Raw genomic sequence first — 14,332 nt, 5'->3', positions numbered from 1 at the left:
TAGTACAACATATGACTCTTGGGTTTCAGATCCCAAGGTCTCTTGGACTGCTTTTGTCCATTCGACTTCCACACTAACCCATTAGGATTAGGTGTCCAACATTCCCCCCTTAATCCGAAGGGTTATGTATGAGTCCAAGAAGAGAGCTGTAATACAAAATGTGCAAAAATACATGGCAGCACTAGGCTGAATGTGCTCTATGAAATGTTGGTAAAAAAGGGCGGTGGTTTAAGGATGACCACCAACACTGGAACGCTTAGTGCAGTTCCCGGAACTCTTCCAAAACTGGCAAGAAGCTGGAGTCTTCTGCTAGAGGAAGTGTTCTTAATCTGTGATGGTTTAAGGATGACCAACAACTCTGGAATGCTTAATGCAATTCCTGGAACTCTTCCAAAACTGGCAAGAAGCTGGAGTCTTCTACTAGAGGAAGTGTTCTTAATCTGTGATGGTTTAAGGATGACCAACAACTATGCGATTCCTGGAACTCTTCCAAAACTGGCAAGAAGCTGGAGTCTTCTACTAGAGGAAGTGTTCTCAGATTACCAACTGAAGGCATGTTCAGGCATCTTTTTCTCTGGCTACAACTCTGAAACTGGTGTGGCAGGTTGTGGCTCAGGCTCGCTTGATGTGACTTCGAAGCTTGTAGATGACCATCATTTCCCCCCCTGTCAGATACAAGGTGAGATGATGGAGAAAACTCAACTGCAAGACTGTTCAATACTCTGGAACAAGTTCTGACATGTGTTTGGAATATCTTCTTGGCTGTTGATGCCCATTGCCAAGAAGCGATCCATCCAAGATGAATCTTTGTTCTTGCAGGACGTTTGTTTTTGAAGCATCTGTGTGAAGAATGACTGGTTTTATGACAGTGCTTACATGGATGAAGATCAAAACAGTGATATTTCAGATGGCCAACTCGATCACAGTGTTGGCATTTCACGATCTGTTGTTTTTGTTGTTGTTGTTGTTGCTGTGGAAGAGGGGCAGAATCTGGAACAGCTGGAGGTGAACTGTCATGAAGAGCAGGTGAACTGTCATCAATGAATCCAGCACTCTAAAACTGAATGGGCTTGGCATAGTCTGGAATATGAAAGGACAAGTCCTTGTCATATCCAAGACCAGTTCTGTGCTTGTTGTGGACAAGCTGTTCCCAAGGTCTGATGATGGGCTTGGGAAGTGCAGACTGAGTTTTTGCATCTGCATGTACAATTGCTACTTTATTGGGCACTGGATCTGAATGAACTGTAATATTATTGTCTTGCTGTTTATGGGAGTCTGTTTCAATCCTCTGAACAGAAACAGGTTCAAAATGATGACTCCACTGCTGTAATTCTTCCTGCTGTAGCTTTGTCTCAAGCTGCAAAAACTCAATATTCTCTTGTACATTATACAAACAAGTTCTAATATCAACCAGAGAAGCTTTGCTTATTCTCACTGTATCATGATCTGAGGAATGTATGAGAGTTTTTAAGAACTCTAATATTTCAGTAATTCGAGGCATATTCTTCATTGTCAAAATTACACCCCTTTAAAAGAATGATTACAACTATGACTCAATGAGTAAAAGTAACACCCAATCACAGTACAAAGACACAAAAAATCCTTTGTAAATGTGCAGCAAATGAATCAAGCCAAATTTACTTCTGTATCACAAACTCTTAGCAACATCATTAATATCCAATCACTAGGTCGATCATAATGACCAGGCATTATTTGATTGGTACACATTCACTCAGCACATTAACAACATTAACAATAGTATCTTCATATTCTTACTAGAAAACCCTGCCAAATACATCTCTATCAAATCATGTCAGTGGCATATATATTCCTCTCATCAATCAGAAGGATCACAACATCAATCTGAATACCAAACCAAACATAACTTCTGCTCAACACCAGCACATAATTCTGATCTCATGCTGTAGAACAAACTGTCCAGACCCTAGCAGCAGCACAACAACTTGGATATATATATATATATATATATATATATATATGCTTTCTGACCGACTCAATCAGCAACAACCGAACTCCACTTATTAAATCACTCTTCTTGGAAACCTTAAACTTATCAACCTCGCTTTCTGCTCAGCTATAAGCTCATCACCCTGAGATTGATGTGTTGGCTTGGCTAGTGCATGATAATCTTCTCCGCGTACAGTGAAATGCCCAGAATTCTTTCCATGCCCATATTAACACTCGGTCTGCTGAAATTTATATAGTGGAGTGATGTGATATTCGGTCTTCAGAACAACCTGTCTTTGCTTATGAAAGGGAAATCTGGCTGGTGTTAGACTCCGAAGAACTTGTATTCCTTGGTACTTCAAGCTTGAATCCCCTCGCTGGAAAATTTATCTATCCTCTGCAATGTGATTTTCAGTAGTGCAATTTCAATGATTATTCCCACGCCACTGTGTATTAGTTCACTGTTACTGCTTCCCAGTGAACACTTGTTACACGCTCAACCAACAAGTTAATTTCGTGGGGGTCTAGACTGACATGTCCAGGCCTTTTCCACCTCACTTCTAGTAGTAACTTGTCCCCCATAGGGATAAAAATCCTCACACCAGAACCCACGCTGAACTATAAACAATACACAACTTAGGTTTATAAAAGATTTGGATCTCTGCTAATGGTGAGAGCGATTTCCTCCGGGAAATTGATTTGGCCAGAAATGGATGCACACTCTTCGTGCCCTTTGCGTAGCTAAAGGTCCAGCTAGTAACGCAGTCCATAAATATGACTAAATGGGTTGATAACGGTCACCTGGTACGCTGCCACTGTTATGAGTAAACCCAGCTCATCATAATTTTTTTTTGATAACTTTTCTTTTTATAGCTTGCTAACCAGTCACGCAGAGAGGAAAGGCTGTTATTTTTCGCGAGCCACAGTCTCGGCCTCCAATATATTAAACCCGGCCAAGAGAAGTAAGGAATCGACAACATTCGAGACTAGTGCTCAATGTTCATTATTGTGGGAGCTCCACTTCCATTTGAAGCATATTCAACCTCTTTCCTCAAAGACCCAGACAACAGAGAGATATTCGTTTCCTCCTTCGAACAATGTTTTTGGTTCCTGCAACACTCCAGGTTTCCGCGTTCTTCAATTTCACACCATTCTTTTCATGCGTGGATTGGAGCAGTGTTTTCCAGAATACCCTGCTTCTCCATCAGACTCCAAACCGGACCACGCTTAATATGATAGCGTTCAACGAGACAACGATTTTTCCTCTAGCAATCAACAGAGCCAACGCATGCGCTTTTCATGGACCATTCATGATTATAGCAAACGCAACATAATTACAGCAAACCAATAGTCATAATTACAACAAACGTATGGAGCAGAGCACAGGTAATGGCAGAAAATGAGAGCGTAGGTGCAGGTACGGTAGACAAAATGCAGGTAATGTCAGATAGATAGTCTTAAAATAGCCAGAGCCAGGTGCAGCGTATACAGTGCCAGAGGTCAGGTAGGAGAGGCAGCAGATTTTTTTTTTTTTGCAAACAATGAATTAATGGAGCTTTATAAGTAATGGGCAGAGGTGCAGGACTGACATGCACATAACAGGCCACAGAAAAACAAGCGGCTCTGATACCATGTTAAACTCACATGGACAGCAAGAGCGATAGGAAAGATAAATTAGTGAGTACATTTTTTATTAACATCAGATATACATTTATAGTACAACATATGACTCTTGGGTTTCAGATCCCAAGGTCTCTTGGACTGCTTTTGTCCATTCGACTTCCACACTAACCCATTAGGATTAGGTGTCCAACAGTTATGCAGTTACCTTGATGTTCAAGGTTACGCGAAGTGGAAAAGCTTACAAGAACGAAGGAGGTAAGGGACCTGAAACTAGCCCCTTGATTTCAACTTCGTGAGGGGATGAGGAAGAGCTCACGAAGGTATCGCCGTGAAGTGCGATCCATCTGATAAGGCAAAGAATTCCGTGAATACCAACCGCACCCACACTGCCACCAGCCTCACCACCATCACTTCCATCTTCACCCGTACCACCTCCTCCACCACCACGATTCAATATGGAAAGCACAGTGAAGTTGTCTGTGTTCAAGGGTTTGGGAAATAAGGATCCAAACCAATTCTGGTTTGTGGTAAGGGCTGTATGGGAAGTGCAAGGAGTTACAGATGACAATATAAAGAAAGTGACACTAGTTAGTGCCCTACAGGACCGCGTGCTAACCTGGTATATTAAGCACTCCAATGATAATCCAAATGCCAGAATCGCGGATATCCAAGCAATGCTAAACAGAGAATTTAGCAGACTAAAGTCTAAAGCATAGTCAATCATTGAATTCAAAGAGATTACAGTGCTACCAAGCGAGACTCCTTGGGAGCTAGATCAGAGGCTAAAATGTAGGATTCACGATGCTAATATGAATCTAATGGATGGAAAACACTGCGAATGGTTTGTAGCTTCGATAATGCCACATTTGAGGAGTGCGCTATCACAATAGAAATTAACGACAAGGGCAGAGGCCTTAGAGATCGTGATGAGGCTACACGAGACCTCGATGTAGGATCCCAACTTAGGATTTCAACAGATCTAAGAATTTATGCCTTGAGATGCAGAGTCTGAAACAGGACAGGATAACTCGATCATAAGTGTGGTAAGAGGTATGGTGCGTAAAATGCAAGGGTCAAGGTCATGATAAGGACCACTGCCTGGTTTTCGTAAATTACCTCGTAGGAGGAGGACTGATGTCGTTAAGGCTGGAAGCACAAGCAGGACCTAGCACGACGCCTGCTTTGTGGTGCATGATTTGTCAAATAGTTGGAAAACATGCCACAGACAATTGTCACTTGTTACAAAAGTATACGCAAAATTCGCAACAGTTGTTCTGTAACTTTTGTAGGTCAGTGGGACACGATGAGCGCACTTGTAGAAGCTATGAGTTAATGATGGATAGAACTCCCACCTACAGAGTTCAAGCCGAAACACGGCCCCTTGACCAAAATGTAGGAATGGCGCGAATAGGATTTTAGGGGTGCAGACGAGGCCGAGGCGGAGGAGGACCTGGAAGAGGTCACAGATAGTTGATATGCTAAAATTACGAAGGGCAAGGACATTATGCCCGTGATTTCACAAATCCAACACGCCGCCGTGTTTGTATTGCAACTTGTTTGATCATGAGACAAAATATTGTACTACACTGATAGCTAGGATACGCGACAAAGGAGCGCTACTGCCTCCCCTGAATTAGAACCTGTAGATGATGAGGTCGGAATCACGCGAGGAAGATCCATATGTAAACATTGTGCTCCGAAGTGGAATCACGATGGGAGATGACAAAGGCAAACAACTAGAAGATAGTACTTGGGTTCACAAAGCTCTGGTGAAAGAATCAGAGTTTGATTTGGAGCACACTCGGGAAACCTTAATGGAAGCTAAGAAGGGCTTCGCTGATGCCTCCACTTCAGGAAGCAAAGATGGACTGGAGTTGGAGATGGACCCATCCATGCTCACAACGTTCTTGGAAACATTTATGAAGTTACTACTCGACAGTAAAGTTGTAAAAGGGTTACATGAACTCATTAACAGATGCGCTGGGATCGTGCCATGAGAACCGTGCGTAGACAGGAAGATCGGAAAACACAAGGCAATAACAGGAAGAGAAATGAGACTAACCGCGCAGATCGGAGAATATGAGATGGATCAAGTCATCCTGGATTTAGGATCGGATGCAAATGTTCTGCCGAAGAAGACATGGGAGTGAATGGGGAGACCTACACTGCAGTGGTCTCCTATTCAACTACGAATGGTGAACCAATAGAAAATAATACCCATGGGGCGATTGTAGGGAATAACCATGGACATTGAGGGAGCGAGCGCGCTGGCAGACTTTGAAGTGATAGAGATTGTTGATGACAGCAATCCCTACCCCGCACTCTTAGGAATTGATTGGGCCACTGACATGAATGGGGTGATTAATCTGAAAAAGTGGAAAATGATTTTTGAAAAGAAGTCACTATGGTTAACTATACCCTGGACCCTACTGAAGGATCACGCTATATGGAGCCGGTGCCCGACTGTGAAAGTGATGATGATTTGGACTGCATCTATAAGATACCAATAATAATGTGAAACTAGGACTTGGTGAATCCCACCACGGATGGGTGGATTGCATGGGAGTGCAAAAGCTCTTGTACTTCGGATTCAGACGAAGAGACGAAGTGATGGAAGAATTAGTTACATGAGGTAACTACACTGAATTGTAATATGATGACAAGGTCATTGCACTACGTATCGACAGAAGTAAGAGACCTGCCTACTTATGATGGCCTAAGTGAGGTAGATACCTTCTTGAATAAATTTGAAAGGGAGGTGCTAGAAAAGAAACACTTCTAGGTCTTGGATTGGGTACTGTGCACTACGCCCACGATGTGGTGGGGTACGCAAAAAGGGAGCTTTGATGACTGGCGCGAGTGTAGGGGAATGATGTGCTTATGATTTGGGAAGCCTAGGGTGCGACTGACAGATAAGTACAATGGGTAGGATGATCCATGCATGCATATGGCCAAATGGACATAGGCCTATGGGGAAAGCCACAACCTGAGTGGGTACACCTATTTTGTCATACCTTGGATGTTATACCAATGAACTGGTATATAGAAACAGAGCTTTGCCATGGGACAGGTGAATGGGATGTTCTGCGCGAAGGGTTCATGATGACCTTCAGTTTTGAGGATGAGTGGGACAGTATTGATGAAGCACTACAAGAGGTAAAAGAAGCCATCTTTAGGATACCACAGGAGCCGGTAGAATTGATTCAGCCTGAGTGGGATACTCAGCTGAGTTGCACGCTAGAATGTTATAATGTAACTACTGAAGAGGAAGACAAAGATTCGTGGAAAATTAACATTCCAGAGATGGAAGGCCACTGTGAGGTTTAGGGACCACAGATTGAGAACCCTGACATAACCGCACTTGTGAAGACTAAGCAGGTGAATATTGGTATGAAGGTGGAACATAAAATTGCAAAGATTGGAGACTATTGGGACGGCCCGACAGTGGATAAGGTCGCTGAATTACTCTACGAATATCAGGACTTATTCCTGACCAAGTTTATGGGTTTGAAGGTAATAATCGAAGATTTAGGGGTATTGAATATCACGTTAAAACCCGACGCGAAGCCAATTAAGCAGAGGCCGTATCGCTTAAATCCGAAATACAAGGAGAAGGTCCACGTAGAACTAGACAAGATGCTCGTGGCAGGCATCATTAAGCATGTGGAGGAATCCGATTGGGTAAGCCTGATGGTGGTACAAGAGAAGAAGTAGATGGAAGAAATAAGAATATGTGTGGATCTCAGAAAGTTGAATGACGCATGTGTACATGATCCATTCCCAACTCCATTCACAGATGAGGTGTTGGAAAATGTAGGCAGTCAGGAAGCATATTCTTTCACTGATGGGTTCTCAGGGTACCACCAGATCAAAAGCATGCTAGAGGATAGGAGTAAGACAACCTTCATGACTGAGTGGGGTTGATTTCAATATACTGTCATGCCATTTGGATTGAATAATGCCCCTGCTATCTTTTCACGCGTATTTGTTGCGGCATTTAGGGAATATATTCATAAGTTCTTGGAGGTCTATTTTGACAACTAGACTATATTTGGGCTGATTAGGTACACCTGCGCTTGATTCTGGATACATGCCAAACATACCAAATCGTGCTCAACCTCAAGAAGTGTATGTTTCTCATTCCTTTTGGGAACCTGTTTGGGCATGTGCTTTGCAAACAAGCGCTGATGGTAGAACCCACGAAAATCACAGTGATTCTGATTTTGGAAGCACTGCGGAGTGCAAAACAGCTGTGCGCTACTTTGGGGCATACGGGGTACTACAAGAAGTTCATCAAAAGCTATGCCCAGATCACTGCACTGATGGAAAAGCTATTGAAAAAGGATGTCACGTTCTGCTGGAACGATGGTTGTAAGAAAAGCCTAGATGTATTGAAAGAAAAGATAGTTATAGTGCTGATTTTGGTCTTCCTGAACTGGAAGAAAGAGTTTCATGTCCATGTTGACGTGTTGAGTATAGCACTGGGGGTAGTAATAACACAGAAGGATGGAGAAGGCTTGGATCACCCTATCGTGTTCGCGAGTTGCAAATTATCTAAAGCAAAAAATAACTATTCCACCACTGAATGCGAGGGACTGACTATGGTATATGCGCTCCAGAAGTATCAACACTACTTACTAGGAGGTCACTTTAAGATGTATACAGATCATTCCGCACTAAAGTACTTGGTCAATAAGCCTGTGTCAGGGGGCGCATATGCAGATGGATTTTATTATTCCAAGAATATGATTTTGAAGTTGTTGTGAAGCATGGACAATTGAACGCAGGACCAGATCACCTGTTGCGCATTGAGACAGGAGAGGAACCTACTAGTCTGGAGGAAGGATTACCCGACACGCAACTCTTTGTTGTGCACGTAGCAGATGGACATTTTGAAGATATAATTCACTTTCTCACGACTGGAACTGTGCTGAAAGGGTACTCTGTCCAGCAGAAGAAGGAACTAGTGGTGCGTGCGACATATTTCTTTGTCATTGCGGGGCACCTATATAAGATGGGGAATGATGAGATACTACGAAGGTATGTATCTGAGTTTGAACGAAGCAATATCCTTGCGGACACTCATGGGGGCGCTTCAGGAGGACATTATGTAGGGAAAGCAACCATGTAGAAGATTCTTTGTGCAGGGTTGTAGTGGTCGACCCTTCATTAGGATTCAAAAGCACATTGTAAGGCTTGTGATGTATGTCAAAGAATAGGTAAACCATTGTGGAGGGACGATATGCCTTTGAATCCACAAATGAAGTTGCAACCCTTTGAAAAGTGGGAAATCGATCTTGTAGGACCTATCAAACCTCAAGGAAAGACAGGTGCGAGATATATTATCACTACAACAAAGTACTTGACTTGTTGGGCAGAAGCGCAATCGGTAAAGGATTGCATAGCTGCGATGGCCGTGAAGTTTTTGTTTGAACACGTATTGACGTGATTCAGATGTATGAAGATATTGACGAGCGATCACGATACACATTTCCTGAAGGAGATGATCAACGCGTTGACAGAATAATTTCAGGTGTATCTTCAGAAAAGCATACCGTATCACCCACAGGCTAATGGGACAATAGAAGCATTCAACAAAGTATTGGAGACTGCACTGACCAAAGTATGCAATGAGAAACAAAGTGATTGGGACCTGTGTACCCGCAATATTATGGGCTTATAGGATGACATGCAAGAAACTAATGGGTTATACACCTTTTAGGCTTGTCTATGGAGTGGAAGTTGTAATGCCTCTGGAATACATCGTGCCTAGTCTGTGCATAGTAGCACTCATAGGTATGACGGACCGTAGAGCCTTGGAGGAGAGGCTCGCGCAGTTGGAGGAGCTCGAAGAAGAATGGTTTTTGGCTGGATTCCACCAGCAGGTACAAAAGCATTGCAAAAAGTCTTGCCATGATCGACATATTAAGTTGCACACCTTTAAGGCGAATGATTTGGTGTTATTGTATGATAGTAAGTTCGATAACTTCCTAGGGAAGCTCAAAATGCATTGGTTGGGACCATATTTTATTAAGGAGATCACAGATGGTGGCACAGTGCAGTTGGTAAAGTTAAATGGAGAACTTTTCCCAGGAAAGTCAATGGTAGTCATTTGAAGGTGTACACAGGTGGCCCAACCATCTGACTAGCCAATAGAGGCACAATCTTAGCGCTCTAGGCAACTGGAAGGAGGTGCAGGACTATAAACCACTATGCTTGGGAGCTACGTGATGTCAAGACTGCGCGCAGTAGTGAAGTGTCATAGGGTCCGTGACAGCGCGAGGGTAGCTGCACTACGTGTGGGTCAGCTGGAAAGTGACCGTTACAGTCACTATTCACAATGTGATGCTTGGTTTGAGACCAAATGGAGTGGGACGACAGGTATTTAAGGTGAACTTTATCGGCTAGATTCTTCAAAAGCTGCCACCAAGTGAGCATTAATGGATTGAATGTGGGGGGAACGGTCTAATTCAAATTCATAAGGTGATATAAATTGCAAAGGGCTGTCCAACAAACAACACTTGGTAATTTGAGCACTGAGATGTTACGCGGTCAAACATTCATGAACCCATACTTGTTCGGTCTGTTGAAGGCAAATTCGTTGTTTGAGAACTTACCCGAACCATTGAGAGAATTGTGGAATAGCACTATGGCCGTGCCTGAGGAAGCCATGGATACCGGAGAAATGACCGCTGAGGAGGTCACATAGGCCATGATGGTAGGAGAAGCCCCAGAAAGTGCCGAAATAGTCACAGAAATTCCTAAGTCACCATGCACACCGAGACCCAAGAAAGACACGCAGCCTATGGTACTAGTGCGTGTGTCCCCTAGGAATCCGTTAAGGACTAGGCTTACCATGGAAGAAAAGGGGAAGGTGATCAATTTGGAAGCTGATGAGGAGGAAGACTTTGAAGAAATCCTAGTAGAGGAGGAGGAGGATGTAGAGATGGAGGTAGAAACCTAGGGTGTAGACCCTCTGACTAGGCTGCTTACATATGTTCCTCCGCGGAAGGGAAAAGCAAGGGTGCCCAAAGACATAGATGAGAGAAAAAGCTCTCTGCAGACTCTATTGCTCCCCGACGACATCATTTTTGATGGAGCACACTTGGGGCGAGTGCCTACGCTAAAATTTGAAGACTGGGATCTCGCGGACCACGAGAAGTTCCCACATTTGGCAACCACGCAGCTCATGTGCCAGAAGAAAGACGCGCCAATGGGAGTTATAGAGTTGGAGCCGCGTAAGTGGTTGAGAGGTGTAGAAAAGGCAGGATTGTTGAACTTACTTTGGGTGCTGCATTACAATCATGCCCCAGTGACTGTTTTCGTCATCAGGTAGCTGCTTTGCCTGAGGCATGATGGGTGCTTGTGGCTGGAGGAGACCATCTCGATCACAGACCACTTAATTCATAGAATTACCCAGCTCCCTTGCAAAGGGGAGGACCCAGTGAACATCTCAGAGGGTAAAAGTGATGATTTGGCCATCGCAGAGGCCATGAAGAAGAAGTTCAAGCTGGAGAAGAAGAAGAGAGGATATGCGATTTCCAGCATCAACAACACTGCGGTCAAAGTCGCGATGTAGATATTGGCCGGAAAGGTTATGCGCAAGTGCTGCGCGGATGAGGTGCCCACGCTGGTGGTTGCACTTGCTGCACAATGTGCAAAAGGGGTCCAGTTTAACTGGGTAGACTACTTACGCAGAGAGTTTCTTGAGAACTGCCAGGAGGCACAGGAGTAGGGGAAGACTTTTCATTATGCCTGGTTACTGTTGTCCATCGTGCTAGTGGCATGGGAATTGCTCGAGGAAAGCCAATTCCTGACGATTTCAAAAGACCTTCTGGAGGCAGTGAAGTATGCTTCGTTGTGCGCAACTAAAGATGCACAGAGAATCACGGAAAAAAATATATTCTAGGTGTTCATGGAGATGAACATCAAAATGGGGATTAATCGCAAGCAGCGATTATCGCCCATGGTCTATAACAGTCTGCAGAGCTTCATGGAGTTCAAGGAAGATTTCCATCACGTGTACATCAGGGCGAGGAAGGACCCCACGAAGACTTGGCACGAGCTCCATTATCTGGCGACGAATGATGTCATATTCACCGTCCTTGAGTCATGGCCGCCAGAGTGGCGTGCTCCAGCTAGCTCCGCAGTGGGAGCAGAGAAGTCCGCCGCATAGAGGAAAAAGGTTGAGCCAACATTGCAAATGGCGCAGTTGGCAGAGAAGCAAAGGAATGAAGAAGCATCAACTAAGGCCCAGGAGGCACGTGACGCTATGAAGGCGGCAGAAGAGTAGAAAAAGGCAGTAGAGAAGGAGTGCAAAGGCTAGAAGTCGCATTTTCCGGAACAAGAAACAAGTACAGAGCAAGGTGGCATGGACCTGTAGACATCATCCACATAGCTGAAATGACAGTGCCCAAGAGAGCAGGTAGGGCCGAAGAAGTTGAAGGCTTTGAAAACTTCTTTTGACTTGATCAGCCTGACTGAGGGGGATCTACATGACATTGGGGAGACGGTGAGGGACATCACCACGGAGGCCCTCCAACAATTTACGGAGGAAAACTAGATGGCATTGGGGGCCCTCCAGGCACAGATACAAGAGTTGTAGGTGCGCATTCCATAGGCTGGCACTCTGTCAACCAACCTCGCAGCAGGCACGTCCGTGGTTGAGGAAATGCTGCGCACCAGAATGACCAACACTATAGTGTTGCCAGAGGGAGCACTCATTATAGAAAATGAGGCCAACAAACCTATGTTTAGTGGGCTAAGGGGGATCAGGATAAATATGGATGCACTCCCTCGGGAGATGCTCTACATTTTTCAGGATGAAGTTACTATAGAATTGCGAGCCAGGGAGGGTCGTGCGCTCTAGGTCATGAGTGAGCAATGCATCACATTAAACAATTGAGCCTACAACATAATGAGGTAATGGCACAGAACCAACAACTAGTGCACGTGGTCGAGGAAGCCTACCAGATGGTCCTGGAGTTGGCCATCCAAGTAGAGGAACTAGTGGAGGCACGCATCTGGAAACTAGTAGCAGGGGTGCGCGAGGCAAAGGAAGAGATGGCTAACATTTAGCTCGAGCTGAACCTTCAGATAACCGAACTACAATTGAAGGCACAACCTTCAACTCCGCCAGAGGTTAAGGAATAGCATGTCAATGTGATTGCATCAGCAATAGCAGAGGTCAATAGTGCCGTGAAAGACTGCACAAAGTTGTTCGAGGTTCTCACCACTATGCAAGAGGACCCGAACATATTGCACTAAGAAATAGAGGCACGTGAGCTACAACAGACATATGATGAAGTAAAAGGGACTGCGCATACAATTTCCCTTACACAGAGGCTCGAGGAGATGCAGCAGGCGAAATCGCTCAAGGAGCAGGTGGATGCTGCACGACATAAAGAAACAGTTTTGAAGGCGTGCTTACAGCCGTGGATTGATGAGGCGTATATCATTATATCCTCTATTGAAGCAAAGTTTGTGCAGATGAAAGGAACACAAGAACAGGTTTAGGGAAGCAGTTCAGCTACAATGGTCTCTGAACAATGCGTCTAGGAAGTGCAATAGGTAGCCGCTCAGTGCATTGCCGATCTTGCAACAATCTAGGCAGAGTTGGGAGGTCTTCGCGCAAAGATCTCCGCACTGACAGAGTGACTCGAGGGCGAGTCATGATGTTTGTGTTGGGGGCCTGTTGGGCGTGAGATCCCCCAAGGGAAGTTTTGGGGCTTAGAGCCTAGATTTTGGTCAAAAGTTGTAACCCCGATGTAAATACTCCACATTTTATGGGTGTGGAGCGCGTAGTTTGTAAAAGAGTCATAGGGTTGTCCACCCTCAATTTTGTAATGTAATGTCGGCTGTAGAGATCTACCCATGGTCTGCGGACCATGGGATTGTATAAATAGAGCGAGGCTCTAAGTAATCAACAGATCATGGAATAATAATGATAAGGATGAAGGATTGAGTTGTATCTAAAGTGTAAAGTCTAGTTTTGGGTCGTAGAGTAGGAGAAGGATCTGCAGCTGAGTATGTAGAGGCCTAGTAGTCCGCAACTGAGTGCGTAGATCCATGCAGGTGGGTGCGCAGTGCGAGTCGAGTTTGTAACAGTTGGAGCATTAATAAAGAGAAGTTTCATATCCATTATGCGTATTTATTTCCTATTTTATGCATCTATTACATTGAATATACATTGCACTTTTAATGCTTATATGATGCGCAAATATGTATGAATGTGTTGAATAAGTGAATGCAAGATAGAATATCTGTTTATGTGAAGTTAACTAAGATACTTAAGAAGATAAGTAAGATACGTGTTGTAATTTTGGGAAATAGCGTAGAACGTTGCCATAGCAACACGAAAGCATCTCAGCCCCTGGTTAAGGCTGCGCGAAAGGCGATCATAACAAATCGTGAAGGTATTGAAGGTTAGGACAGTGCACGAAGTGACCTATGCAAAGGTAGGAACAGTTGGACTAAATCGACACCTCAGACATCTCAAGGGTGCGGATACTTGGTTCCAACATCCCCCCATACTGATTCGGGTGAGAATTTAGTCCGCACTCCGTAGGCTGATGTCGAAAGGGCCAATAGTGTAGGGATTTGTTTGGCTAATTAACTCCGAACCTGGGTCAGGCCCCCTCTGTTACACAGTAATTTGTCACCGACCCCACATTCCATGATCCAAGACACCCCTGGTCCGTGTTATTGAAATCTGCCTTGTGTCATGTTGCAAATTATGTGT

Source organism: Pinus tabuliformis, chromosome X (genome assembly GCF_031772625.1).
Source record: "Pinus tabuliformis cultivar Carrire ecotype Pingquan chromosome X, CPIR1, whole genome shotgun sequence".
Lineage (NCBI taxonomy): Eukaryota > Viridiplantae > Streptophyta > Pinopsida > Pinales > Pinaceae > Pinus > Pinus tabuliformis.
Note: the sequence above shows the minus strand (reverse complement) of the source record.